Here is a 15,475-nt window from a genome sequence, read left to right as displayed (position 1 = left end):
AGGTATATAGGCTAGCTGTGATATAGTGGTAGTAAACACAATGCCAAAGAAGCACTTATTTCAGTGGCTTCAAGGCCCTTATTATCTGTTCCTAACTGAGCATTGCTCCCTTCGCTTAAAAATTTTCAGCATTTTCTTTCTGGGACTAGACCATTAAATTTGGGGGAGTCAAACAGCCCCAGTCCTGTAGTGGACATTTTGCTGCTGCCATCCTCTTTTCTTCAGTCTGACAAATAAATGTCTCCTACTCTCACATTGAGGTTACTTAACATTTGCTGCAGGGCCCTTTCATGGCTGAGAATCTGCCTTTAAAGTGGTCCCAAGGCCTCTGATTTGTATGCTTTCATTTGAGAAAAGCTGCCAGGGATAAGGGTTGGGTGCCATGAGACACTAGGGACTTTGGGGCCTGACCATGAGCTCTTTCTGTGAGGTCAAAAACACAGCAGCCCTCCTCATCCATCCTCACAATTAAGTCCTAGAGAGAAATTCCATGAGGAGAATTTCAGGGGAATTCTCCTCTGCTTTCTCCCCTCCCGCATTGAGTTTTAATGTGGATGGGAATAGTCCAACCCTCTGTAAGGAAACAAGCTGGTATTTCATTCATAGTCAGTAATTAAACATGATTCACAAGGGGGAAAAAAATCCTGAGCTGAAGCTAGAAATCTTTAATGTACTGTAGTAATGGAAAATCTCTGACAAATCTGGGTCATCCTACTGGTAACGTTATAAGAAGTCGCTGAAAAAGGTAATGATAAAGGTTCCACTAGACTATACCTTTTATGAGACTACATGAGGCCACTTTAAAATGCTGGGTTTTTTTGATCCTGTGTAAAAGCTTAAAAAAAAATCAAGGATCATTTATGTCATACCACAGAATCCTTCAATTTCATGGTCCTAATTTTACTATTGAAAATCCCGGTGTGTAATGCTGTGTTCTCATGCTGTCACAAATGCATTCTAACAGCTTTTTAGGTTGTACTGCACTGCAGCATGAATTCTCCTTGTGTGCCTGTAGATCTATGTCTGTTCAGTAACAAAAACAAAACAGGAACAAGCCCCCTCTCTCCCCCACCTCCAAAACTCACCCAGCACCACTACCATTTGACACTGGCACTGCAACAGAATTTCATTCAAAGAAAGAGACAGAACATATGACTGGATCTAATTTCCTCATATCACAGTGAGAGCATAATGCACCAGTGCCCCCGGTTTAAGCAATGTGTGTAGCAAAGATGTGCTAGAACAAATCGACCCACGTACTTGAATGACACAATGCAATATTGGTGTAGTCATGGCAGTTCATCTTCCCCCCCACCCCCCCCAAAAAAGGTGGTAGGCTTTATACATATTGTGTACACACACACACACACGTTCCCGAGCAGCCCAAAGTTTACTTGGGGAGATCCATGATGTTTCTTAATTCTGTGATGTTTCTTATTTGTTCCTAAACAATTCCTTCTTATTTAATTTCCTTATTTAGAGAGCTTTTATTTTTTTTAACCAAAGGACAAATAATTAAAAGAAAAACCCTCCTGCTCTGTTTATCCTCCTCAGTCTCTTCTGTGTCTGGTGCCAGTCTGCACTATTCTCATCTTTCTCAGTCCCAAGTGTCCGTGAGAGCAGAATTTTATCCAGAGAGTCTCACACACACCCAGCTGATGCACAGAGCTCTGTGCTGCATTGCCAGTAATTATCCTCTACAATGCACTCACTAGCCCATTATTAATGTGGAATTTTCACAGATCAGGACCAGACTTTGATCCTGTGATCCCTATGTGGTGACCACCAATCTAACCATCATTGCTTATGCTGTCCCAGAGTGAAATGCTATCAAATGCTTTTAGAACATGTAACACAAATGAGGGCTATCGGTGCAAAATAAGGCTTATGCTTGGTGGATTAGAATGACTAATTTCCTTTTACAGAGGAAAGTGTACTGGGCAGCCGTCTTGCTCGAGGCACAGTTAGTCAAACAGCTAAAGCTGTTGGTTCTAGGATTTTATTAAATTCCCCAAAGGTTCTCAACTCAATATTAATTACTTGCCTTCTTTATGCAAGAATATTTGTTGAGAGAGAGGAAACACGGAAAGAAAAGATGCATTTTAACAAAGCTCGAACAGCTCCTAAGTTAAAACACTGGAATAATTCAAGCGGCTGAACAGCAGATATTTAAATGAGAGAAAAGAAGGGCTTGTGTTTGAGTTATTGGATTTGTACTCTGCATTCATTTTGGGTTCAAGCCTTGGCTTTGCCATAGCCTTCTTATATGCCCTTGGGCAGTCATTGCATGGGACAGTAGGTTAATGGATAATAAAGGACTTGGGTTTCATTGATATCTGAAAGACTGGTCTCCTTCCCACTGGGTGGGGTGTGGCTCTGGAGCACGAGCCAGGTCGTTGGCCCCCCTAAAAAGCTACATTTAAAGCTGCCATAAAGAATACAAAAAATTGTATTTTGCTAAAGAAAACTCTGGATTTTCTGTCTTATAATGTAGTTAGGAAGTATTTGCGGGCCCTGCTGTGTAACATAAACATGTGGTGGGATTAAGAGCAACGTAGATGCTCCTGTCGCTAAAACATATTCAAAGAGATAGGAACAACATTACTCTCCATGGAATAACAAAGCAGAGCTTGTAGAATAAATATACATCCTCCCTGTAGGTAAATTCTAAATCCTAAAACTGTCATCTGCTGTGATGCCCACTGAAGAGGCAATAACCGGTAGGCAGCTGCTATGCTATGACTGGTGCTTATCATATTCATCATAATCCTCTCACCGTTAGCTTGAGCTCCCACCATATACTTGATATACATACCTGTTAATCTATTTTAGGTACTTATATGGCTCCCATTACCACAGGATTGGAAAACTTCACAGAACCCCTGTGAGATAGAGGATTGACAGTGGCAGAGCAAGTGCCAACTCATGCCGAAGCCCCAGGTCAATTCATTTGTGTATTAGTATAGCTCAAAGTAATTGTTAAATGTGTAAGAGTGTATTTGGTGCTTAAACTTCATGCAAACTAATGGGATGTTACATCCATTGTTTTCACTTATCCGTATCCTGTTCTAATGTAATACAGCAAACGTTTAGGTATCTATACCCCTGCAACTAAATAACCCACCAAAGGAAAAAGAAGCCTTGTAGACTAGAAATGAAGAACTTTAACAGAAAAATGCTAATTTCAAAGCAAGTGGTCATTGTGTGTGATGATCGGAAGTCAAAATCTCTAAATGCATTCCTCACTCTCTGTCACCAAAGGAAAAGTCCACGTGGGTAGTGACACTGTCAGCTTGTTTTCTGTGAGAAGAAGCTATAAGAATGGATTCAAGGACAAATCCTTCATCTTTGTACTGTTTGGATTCTAACAGGGAAGAATAACTGAATGCGAAGGTGGAGATCCCCAGAGTTATTCTGGGTAGTCCTGAGAGACTCTTGGGAAACTGGCAGATTACTACATCTCTGCTACTGATTGGAATTATAGACTGTGACTCACCTGTACATATATTTTACCTGCTTTAACCTCTCAATAACTCTCATATCCTTTTCTTTGCTAATAAATATATTGTTAGTTTACTATAGAATTGGCTGCCAGCTGTGTCTTTGAAGATCTAGAGTACCAATTGATCTGGGGTGAGTGAGGGGTCTCTTGGGACTGATAGCAACCTAACTGTGATGTGATCTTTGGTGTAAGTGACCATTTATCACTAAATCCAGTTTGTCTGGGTGGCAAGATAGACTGGAGCATCTAAGGGAGCTGTCTGTCTGTCTCTCCATGGTAAGACTGATATAGTGATGCAGGAGTTCACATTTGATACTGGCTTGCTGAAATCTAATTATAAAACACATTACCAGTTTGGGGTGTCTGCCCCATTTTCTGACAGTCTGCCCTAAGGTGGGCACTCAGGATTGTGAGCCACTCCAGACAGCGTGACAAGAGAAGTGCAATTATCCCAGTTTTCCTGAAGGGGAACTGAGGCACCGTACAGTGGACACGTGAGTGTGAGACCCAGGTTCAGAAACTGTAAATGCAGGGTGAGTACTTTGTGTGGATACCCAAACATGGGTTTACAAACACTGAGCCTGTAGGCTCAAGTCCCACAGATCTTGGCTTACATTGCAGAGTGGACCTGCCCAAGGTCACACAAGAAGTTTGTGGCAGAGCAGGGATTTGAACCCAGGGCTCCACAGTGCTTGGCTAGTTACCTAGACACCTCATCATCCCTCCCATCTTGTGCTGAGATGCTAAACTCTTCAGGGCAGAGACCAGCTGTGTGTTATAATTTTGTACAATATCTAGCTTGTGGGACCAGGACTTCAAGGTGTTGCCATTATACATATATATATTGTAGTAGTCCATCGCTAACAATGGTCGGTCCTGGGGCCGGTTTTGTTCAACATCTTTATCAATGATCTGGATGATGGGACTAATTGCACCCTCAAAAAGTTCGCAGATGACACTAAGCTGTGGGGAGAGGTAGATATGCTGGAGAGTAGGGATCGGGTCCAGAGTGACTGAGACAAATTGGAGGATTGGGCCAAAAGAAATCTGATGAGGTTCAACAAGGACAAGTGCAGAGTCCTGCACTTAGGAAGGAAGAATCCCATGCACCGCTACAGGCTGGGGACCAACTGGCTAAGCAGCAGTTGTGCAGAAAAGGACCTGGGGATTACAGTGGACCAGAGGCTGGATATGAGTCAGCAGTGTGCCTTCATTGCCAAGAAGGCCAACGGCATATTGGGCTGCATTCGTAGGAGCATTGCCAGCAGATCGAGGGAAGTGATTATTCCCCTCTATTTGGCACTGGCGAGGCCACACCTGGAGTATTGCATCCAGTTTTGGTCCTCCCACAACAGAAGGGTGGACAAATTGGAGAGAGTCCAGTGGAGGGCAACGAAAATGATTAGGGGGCTGGGGCACATGACTTACAAGGAGAGGCTGAGGGAACTGGTCTTATTTAATCTGCAGAAGAGAAGAGTGAGGGGGGATTTGATAGCAGCCTTCAACTACCTGAAGGAGGGTTCCAAAGAGGATGGAGCTCGGCTGTTCTCGGTGGTGGCAGATAACAGAACAAGAAGCAATGGTCTCAAGTTGCAGTGGGGGAGGTCTAGGTTGGATATTAGGACACATTATTTCACTAGGAGGGTGATGAAGCACTGGAATGAGTTACCTAGAGAGGCGGTGAAATCTCCATCGTTAGAGGCTTTTAAACCCTGGCTGGGATGATTTAGTTGGTGTTGGTCCTGCTTTTAGCAGGGGATTGGACTAGATGATCTCCTGAGGTCTCTTCCAACCCTAAGATTCTATGATTCTATGAGAATATTGTCGCCATTCTAATATTTGGCTACGCATATGACTTCTCAGTCCAAATTCTGATGCACAGTGTTGGCTGCCCCTGAGGGCATGGGAAGTCTGTATTTTTGATGTCTGATGATGCATCTCTGTGGCGCCTTTCACATGCAGCCTGGAGATAGTTTCGTCAGTTCCATTCAAACTTGTCACATGCTGATCTTATCAGAGTCTGCCAGTGAGTCCTGTTCTGAGCCATTTGCTCAAGTTCTTTGGGATTGACGCCAGCCCACTGGAGGCTTCTCTTCAGATGATCTTTGAAGCACTTATATTGATGACCCGTCTTTCTTTTGCCCTGACTCAGCTCCCCTTACAAGATCTGGGCTGTCCGGGGGACTAAGGAGGGGTAGTAGCCGTGTGGGAGGAACACATTGTGCTCCTTTGGGAGTAATTTGTCTGCTTTGGTCCCCACCTACACCCAGCTCTCATCTGTGGCTCCAAGTAGCTGTGTGCATGAGACAGTTGCCACACCTCGGGAAACCCCTTTGACAAGTGGACCACACCAGGTGTGGGTAGGCGATGGGCCTTTTACCCTGGGTGAGAAAGGGAAACTGCCTTTCTCGAGCATGTGAAGACTGTTCCAGTGGACTGGGTGGAGGAAATCAATTTGTGATTCAACGGCCATAAAGGCGGTTCAGCAACGTGCTGTGGGGCATGGAGAACACGACGAGGCACGGAAGGTGTCCTGGTCACCCACGGCAGCTAAGGAAGTCCTCCAGCCACAGCGATTCTTTGTCCCACTGAAATCTGGCTTCCACAGCGAGAGAGTGGGACTTTCTCACCTAACGGCTTTCTCACTTAAAAGTTTCCCGCACTGGTTTTTCTCTCAACTTTCATCCCATTAACATCTGCCATAATACAGACAAATAATAATAATATAGAAGCAGGCAGCTACCTATGTCTGGAAGTGTCTGCACATTTGTAGACAGCCTGTGACATCTGCAAGGAGCTATTCTTTCCTCTTAGTGAGAAAACATGTTCTGCCATCCAGTGAAAGATATTGCACAGCTCCTCTTCGCAGCTTGGGCCATTTCTGTTAACTGCTCTAAAAATCCTGTGCATTTCCTGAAATCTATCTTTCCCAGTTTGACACATTTTATAGAGAAGTTCAGAAACGATCATCTTCAGGCTGTTCTTTTTTATTATTTATAACCACCTCTATTCTCCCTCAAATCTCTTCAGCATTTTTAAAATAATAATAAGACCATGGATAGCAGCTGGTCATTAACTGGAAGTTTAAAAAATAGGATTTACAGATGGGGGTGGGGGAAATATCCTGCTTAAGATCTTTGATCCTCTCATGCTGAAATGCTTGTGTGCTGGGCTACTTCCCTGCAGGTCCTATCTTCATGATTACTTTCCTCACAGAGAGGCAAGGAAGGACTGGTGGAGGATGACAAGCAAAGATAAATTTAGAATAAGAGATATTGCTCTCAATAATTCTGCAGGAATACCAGCTGCCTTCTTTAATGTTTGAGAGTAACTGGCATGCAGAGATGGTAGACTGTTTCAGATGGCATAAATATTGCAGAGAATGTTTCAAGGCAGCTATTGTTTTTTTTCTGCAAAGGCAAAAAAAAAAAAAAAAGGACAGAAAGAGTCTTAATATTTTGATTAGATTTCTTTTCCTAAATAAGAATAATGAACCAGAATCCAAGTAAGATGTAAGGAGACTGGCAAGCACCTATAACAACCTCATCGGCACCAAGCAACCGCCTCACAAGACTGCAGCTTTCAAACACAGCCAGTGGAGCAAGAATTCGTTCCAATGGAGTTGTTTGCAAAAGGGAAGTTTCTCAGGAGCTCAACAAAAGAGGAAGAAGGGTTTGAAATTAACTTGAGGAAGCTGTAAAAATATAGGAAGAAAGCCAGGTTTTAAAAAAAATGCTAGAGCAGGAGGCAAAGGAAAAGGTTTAATTTGGGGAATTCTCCCTCTTCGGGTGAAAGTTACCCCTGTCCAGAGAGCCAGCACACAGGAATTCTACTCAGTACCTCATATCAGAGGAGTAGCCGGGTTAGTCTGTATCCACAAAAACAACGAGGAGTCCAGTGGCACCTTAAAGACTAACAGATGTATTTGGGCATAAGCTTTCGTGGGTAAAAAACCCCACTTCTTTCCCCACTTCTTCAGATGCAAGAAGTGGGTTTTTTACCCACGAAAGCTTATGCCCAAATACATCTGTTAGTCTTTAAGGTGCCACTGGACTCCTCGTTGTTTTTACTCAGTCCCTCGTAAATTACATCAGTAGCATTCCACTACCTAATGGGGATAGGGGACTAGACGGCATGCCGGAAATGAATGTTGCAGGTTTGACTGTTACACAAACCTATTTTTGTTCCATTTGTTTTGCTTTCACTTTTCATGTCCCTATGTGGATTAATTTCCCTCCGCCTCACAATCTGCCTCCATCTGTGAGCCCCAGTATGTGCTTTCATTTTATAATGCACATCTCTATGGGTAAAATTTTCAAAAGTGCCTAGATGACTTAGGGGCCTAAATCCCACTGATTTGCAATTTTACCCCAAATGTCCACCCTCCTTTTTAAAAATTAAACTGCTTTAGTAGAAATTGGAAATCATTTGGCTGCTGTAATTAGGGTCCACGTGAAAACAAACAACTGTTTTCCCCGGTGATTTGTTTTGTGATCTCACAGGGCTTTTGGAAGAATCCGACAGGTGATTTAATAATAATAATATGCATTGCACTTCTATAACAACTTCCATCAAAGGACCTCAAAGTGCTTTACGGGCATTAACAAATTAGGTCTTATTAGCTTTCCACTTGTGAAGATGGGAAAGTGAAGCACAGAGAATTTAAATGGCTTCCCCAGAGTCATAATGGAAATCCTGTAGTGGAGCATTAATAGAACACTTATCTTCTGACTCCCATCCCAGTACTTAAAGCCCTGACCCTGGGTTCCTCTACTGATGCGTGTGTCGCTAGTCATAGCAGAGCCCAGACAAACAATTAAAGGCTATGAGCCTACAAACAGGCGTGTGCTTATCTTTATACATTGTACTTCCATTGACTTCAACTACTAATCATGAGTAAAGTTACGTAGAGGCAAAACTGCTCACTGGATCTGGGCCGTATTAGTGAAGAATTCAGCAATTTGGTTCTGATTAGTTGCCAAACCTTCAGGTAATAATTTGAACTATAATTGAAACTAAATGTCTCAGGAAAATTGAGATGGAAATCCTACAAGAGAAAGGCACTTCCATTTCCAATGCCCGTTCTAACCCAGAAACGTCAAGTTAGGGAAGGCGAAAACAATGGAAAAAATGTTAGTGAACTTTGCAAGCCTTGACAACAGTTCAGTTTGGGATAGGGAGGAATGAAGGGAGAATATTTCATCCAAAGCACTTTGCCCATCAGAAAAATATATTCGTCCAGTTCTGAAATGAGGATGAAATTTGCATTCAACACAGCCATTGTGTTTAAAACCACTGAAATGTGTTTCTTACTTTTGACTGGTGTTATCTTTCACGGTGTGTCACTCTGGAATGATTGTTAAGGAACTTAAGAAAGGAGGCTAGGGAAAAAGTCTGCATGACTCAAAAGCTGGTGAATGCTGAAAATTCAGCACCTGATCCTTGCACCCATTGTAATCCATGGTAAAACTCCCATTGATGTAGTAGCTCATGCCAATCAGTTATTGCAGATGTGCAAAGCACAGTCCTCCTCATTAGATCCACAGGGAATATTTGGAATTTTGTGAATCTTTTAGAACTTCCTGTAACATTTCTAGATTAAAATTGAGTGATTACTGCAAAATATTTCCCACAAATAAACATGACTATTAGCATGAATTCTTTCATTGTCATAATGCAGTGGTTCCCAAACTTGTTCGGCCGCTTGTGCAGGGAAAGCCCCTGGCGGGCCGGGCCCGTTTGTTTACCTGCCGCGTCCTCAGGTTCGGCTGATCGCGGCTCCCAGTGGCTGCGGTTCGCAGCTCCAGGCCAATGGGGACTGCAGGAAGGGTGGCCAGTACGTCCCTCTGCCCATGTCACTTCCAGCAGCTCCCATTGGCCTGGAGCAGCGAACCGCGGCCACTGGGAGCCACGATCGGCCGAACCTGCAGATGCGGCAGGTAAACAAACCAGCCTGGCCCGCCAGGGGCTTTCCCGCATGAGCGGCAGAACAAGTTTGGGATCCACTGCTGTAATGGCTAGAGGATGCTATTGAGCTTCTGGCCCCATTGTACTAGGTACTACACAAGTGCAAGACAGACAAAGGGTTGCAGGTTTGAGGCTAGAAAAATTCAACCTGGAAATAAGGCATAATTTTTAATGATGAGAGTAATTAACCGTGGAACAATTTACTAAGGGTCTCGGTGGATTCTCCACCACTGACAAGTTTTAAATCAAGACTGGATGTTTTTCTAAAAGATCGGCTCTGAAAAGGGGAAGTTCTATGGCCTGTGTTATAGAGGAGGTGAGACTAGATGGTTCCTTCTGGCCTTGGGTCTACAAATCTATGAATATAGAGGCATGGAAAGGAGACATAACTTGCTAAAGGTGGCATAGGAGATCAGTGGCAGTGCTGGGAATAACACTCAGTTCTCCTGGCTGCTAAGCCAGTGCTTTAACCACTGGACCACACTGCCTCTCCCACAGCTGGGGTTTTAAATTTGTGTTGTGTTTGCTTTCTATTAATATTGTAGTGAACAAGCTTTATTAGCCCAAATATTTACAAAAGGTGAATTTTAAGCTTGACTACGTGCCAAAATCAAATTTCAAATTGCACAATTGGCCAGCAGCAGTGCACATTTAAAAATGAATCTCAAAATTCTCATTTGACGATACAATTTGAAATTCATGGGATTGTCGGTTAGTTAGGTAAGTCATTCAAGCAAGGCACAGAAACAACACCATTGGTGATATCCTAGCTTCAGTGAAATCAATGGGAGCATTGCCACTGACTTGCTTTTGACTTTGATGGGGCTAATGACTTCAATGTGTCTTATGTAATCATCCAACACTGCACAGATGTCTATTTTTCACAAAGGGCCTTGCATGAACTATTTGCAGACCAAGAATTATTTGCTAAATAATTTAATATATAAGAATTCATGAATGATTTTGAATAACAGATAAATGTGAGAATTTCACTATTTGTTCATGGACATGTTGAGAAAAGAAATAGAGGTGACATTGTTTGAATACATTATTCTTTATGAATCACTCTCCCAGCTATATTCTAGATGTTCTATAGCATATTAGCCATTTTGGTAATGACATTCCTTTTCTTAAATTTTCTATTGCTTTAATTGGACAAAGTATTCCCCTTTGGTCCTTAAAATGTTGTGTAATGTTGCAATTACCATTGTAATGGCTGCCATATTTCCCATCAATTATTGTTTTAAGTGTTTTGTGTGAACTTAGTGCTCATGAAAGGAGCTTCACTGACAGCCCAGAAAAAACTGAGTCCCCACTCCCCCACCCCGAGTCCACACAACATGGGCAGAAGCAGCTGCACGATAGCCCAATGAGAGAGGGGAAGTTACATCAGTCATTCTCTAAACCTAGGGCCCTACGAATTTCACAGCTGTGAAAAATGTGTCAGGGACTGTGAAATAAGTCCTTCCCTGTAAAATCCAATCTCCCCCTTGCTGCTGGGAGCACCCCAGTCAGGGGGCTCTTAGCTGCAAGTCAGGGCTGGGCTGTGGAAGGAGAGGATTTGTCCTTTTCTGCATGATCGCTCTCAGGGGGAGATCAGACCCACCTCGGAGTGCCTGCTTCCCCCCGCTGCAGGAAGCTCCAGCCCCAGAGGTTCCTGCAGCTGGAGGAGACTTGTGGGGAGAGACAGGACTTGTCCTTCCCTTGCATAGCAGCTCTGAGGAGGAGGGGGGAGATCAGACCCACTTCCAGGTACCTTTTGGGTTGAGACACCCAGGGTTACAACACTGTGAAATTTCAGATGTAAACAGCTGAAAACCTGAAACTGACTAATTTTAAAACCCTCTGGGCATGAAATTGATCAAAATGGACTGTGAATTTGGTAGGGCCCTATCTATACTCATTCAGTCCTGGGTCTCTTTGCTGAGGCTGTCAATGACGGTGCAAGCTGGTGTTAGATTTTTTGTGTATGTGGTAGCCACCTGTCCATCGGGAACTGAATGGAGCTTCTCAGTCATTTTCATTACCAAATAGTTATCAGATCATCATAACTTTTGGCAAACACTGATCTGGACTGAATTTGATCTAGTGATCTCATTCTTGGTTATTCAACCTGTGCACGAGGGTGTCAGCAAGGTAAAGTGTCTTATGGGTTTGATTCTGCGAGGGGCTGAAATGGCAAAACACCTGGGCAGGTGCCTAAGTGTTTTGTTGGATCAAGCTACAGAGTGCTCAGAACCTGGTCGAATCAAACCCTGGATTCCATTGATGATCCCGATTATTTCATTTATTTTCTCCAGTTGATGATGATGTGCTTGTCATGGCCACTAGGTTCATGCACAAGCCACCATCCAAACAAATATATTTTCTCATCAATTGAACTAAAGTACATTTCAAATAATAAAGAACGCTCCATATAATCTAAAAAGGGATGAAAAACCCTTTATAACCCTCAATTCATCTCCAGCGAAAAGCCTGAGGAAATGACGGGACTTGCAATGTTTCTTAATTTGTTAGTTACAAAAAGTGGCCTCATGGAATTCTTGTACCTCCTGGCCTAGTGTATTTTTAGTTGACTTCTGGCATGGGTGCTTTTTTTCCCCTCTTCCATTCTCTGTACCAAAACAAAATCCCCACAATTGATTTATACAACCACCTAGAAAGTAATCAATTGACCCTGACCTCACAGAGTGCATCTGTAATTTTGTCAATGGAATAATGATTTGTTGGGGTGAATTTTGATCTCAGGGCCGTACGTTCCCTCTGACATATGGGCAAAGAAGGGGCCTTTGCATGCAAATATGTGGGTAAAGCAAGAGGGGTCAATAGCCTCTGGGTTTGTTTTAACTAACTAGGATTTAAAGATGTTTTGTTAGAACTTTAGCATTCTAGCACAGGCAGGTCGGTGTATTTTTTAGCATATGCGAACTGGATGAATTAAAAACAAGGGTCCTCCCTAAGTTTCAACTTGACCAACTACCATATGCTAAAACACAACTTGCCTTGTCTCTACCAGAGTTTTAGAAGGTGTTAGTTAGTAGGTTCTGCTAACACACCTTTAAACCTACTCAAGACAAACTCTTGACGCTTTCTGCCCCTGGACCCATGGATGATTCTAAATCTAGAGGGCCACATGTAGGACTATGAGGGATCTGCATTGTGTCCCCTGCTATTTTGCAGGACAGCTGTTCAAAACAGAATTCCGTGTAAGAATTCTTCTTTAGGGTGCTCCTGCTGTCATAGGAATCCCTGTACTGGGGTTCAGCTGACAGGAAGCTGGGGGAAAGAACTGGAAAGCTTAAAGACTGCACAGAAGCACTAGCAGAGGTCAAACTAGAGAGATAAGTGAAGCACTCTACCAAGTCTTTTCAAAACTCAAGCTTTGTTACTCATGAGGAGCCACTCACAGGAGATTATGCAGATCTTCATAATATGACCCTCCCATTTCTTTCTTGTGGGATTGGATTAGTAATTAAATTTTCATCATTAAATTTACTGGTGAACACTCCCATGAAGCAAATAGGGGCACTTCACACCTCTCAGTCTGCCAGCAGTCTCCGGCCTGGTTTGCATCTGGTTCACAAGTCCACATCTCACATCTGGAGGCAAGCCAGCAATATGTTTGGTTAACGGTTTCAAAAGCTGCATTTTGGAAGTTACCTTCACAACCCTCAGAGGTAAAGATGGACCTTTTTTAAATGAAAGTTTAGTTTTGGGAGCCTGAGGTGCAACCCCCAGGGGAAAATCCTGGCTGAGAGCAGATGTAATCTGACTCCTGGGCATTTGGATGGTCTTCTATCTTCAGATAATCCCCTGAAATCCCTGCAGATCTTGGGGTATCTGCATGGTCTCAGGGCTGAACTCCTTGATTCTTCCCCCAGAGGAAAACTTTGTCCACAGAAGGAAGAATTCTGAGGAAGCTCCCCTGTATCCTTAATGGGTTTTTCTTCCTCCCCGCTCTCCAGCTGTGGATGTGCCCACAGGGGAGCTCATCTACAAAGAGTGTAGTTTTGCCCTTTTCAGCTGGTCCTGTGTTTTTTACGATTCACTAATATACAGATGAGGAATGATACATATCGAGAGAAAACCAATTTATATGCTATAAATAAAACTATGGGGGAAATGAGGGGATGCAGCACAAGAATAAAACCAACATCTCCAGGTATGCTACAGAACAGCTATTCACAAGTTTAAGTCATATATATTGTCATTATGTAGGCTGAAGCTGCTGGAGAACGTGTGTATGTAGCAGAAGTATTGCTATTTTCAGATTGCCATAACTTTTGCCCCAGTAGGTGGGGCTGTTCAGCATCACATTTGTTCTGTGCAGCGCCCTAAAAGCATTTGGGAAAATAAGATAGCTCCTATTTTTATTTCCCTCTTCTAACTCATTGTGAGAACGTTTGCAGACATCAAGCACTTTCCAGATATTTTTAACTTTATGGACTTCATTTTGTTCTGTGAAAATGGAAATAACTTGAAAATGATCGGGTAGCACTTTAAATGAGATGTCTTTAGGAACGTGTTTTAGTGAGTGTTTGCGATACTGAACATATGTTAATTAAGTACCAATTAAATTGGGAGTCAGGATGATTTAGTGGACTGGTAATTATTATTATTATTATTATTTATAGATTCCTATGGAGTTTGTTGCCAGGGCAGTTAGGCAGCTCAGTTACAATAATTAAAATACAAAATGAAAATGTGAAAGTCTACAACATTGGTTCATAGATCATAAAGCCAGAGGGGTCACTGTGATAATCTAGATCTCCTGTACAATACAGGACATAGGACTTCCCTGAATTAATTCCTGTTTGAATTAGAAAAATAACTAGTCTTGATTTTAAAATGTTCAGTGGGTAAGTAGCTCCAACTGTTAATTACCCTCACTTAAAATTTGCACCTTATTTCTTGTTCACATTGGGCTACACCAAAGTCAATGGACTTTAGGGGTCTAACTCACTTAGGCACTTTTGAAAATCCCACTCTCAGGAAATAGGCAGCTGCATTCCCCAATAGCTGAAGTTTCTAGGTGGAGTTCAGAGGTAGCTCTAAACCGCTCACAATCTGATGGTTCAGCTGGGAGTTAACCAACACATAGATGTCCATTGTGAAGCCCACATCTGAGAGAAATGGCTGTAGTCTCCAGGCTGTGGATGTTGAAAAGCATTGCAGGCCATTGCTCCTATCTAGTAATTCCAGAGAAATGATTGATTCTGTAGGAGCTAGAGGTGCACACAACTTCTGCCAACTCATCCAAATGCTTCTCCCTACAGACAAGTTGCACTTTCATCTTATCCAGGCTGAGTCACAGTCCGTTCACTTTCACCCAGAGCCCTACCTCTGCCAGACACTAGGAATGTATTCAGGCTGCAAAATTTGGGCTTGATGAAATGGAGCAGACTACCGTCAGCTCACGGATGGCACTGCAGCCCCAAATGTTGCACCACCTCCCTTCATGGCTTCCTTGACATATTTAACAAGAGGAAAGGAGGACTTGTGGCACCTTAGAGACTAACCAATTTATTTGAGCATAAGCTCACGAAAGCTCATGCTCAAATAAATTGGTTAGTCTCTAAGGTGCCACAAGTCCTCCTTTTCTTTTTGCGAATACAGACTAACACGGCTGTTACTCTGAAACTTAACAAGAGGAGAAGCCTATGGAACTGTCTGTGCGAGGGCCATAACAAAGGAGAGCCAGTTACCTAGCATTACCCCCTAGGACCTGTCTGAAAGGAAAGCACAATTCCATCACTCCATTCCCTTCTCACAAGTTCCAGAGGGCAACTCAGCAATGCCTTGTGGTCATTAGTTTCAAAAGATACTCATAGAGCTACTAGAATCTGTATGAACACCTAGTTCTTGTCCATCACTAGAAGGGGACCATCAACCACTGACAGCAATAGTTTAATTACCATACCTAGGTATGAATACAGAAAAAACAGAGATCAAAGAAGTCTGAAGAGTTGGCCAATTAAGACCTTTTTGATTATCTTCTCTGAGAAA

Source organism: Natator depressus, chromosome 2, assembly GCF_965152275.1.
Source record: "Natator depressus isolate rNatDep1 chromosome 2, rNatDep2.hap1, whole genome shotgun sequence".
NCBI lineage: Eukaryota > Metazoa > Chordata > Testudines > Cheloniidae > Natator > Natator depressus.
This window is presented reverse-complemented; position numbering follows the sequence as displayed.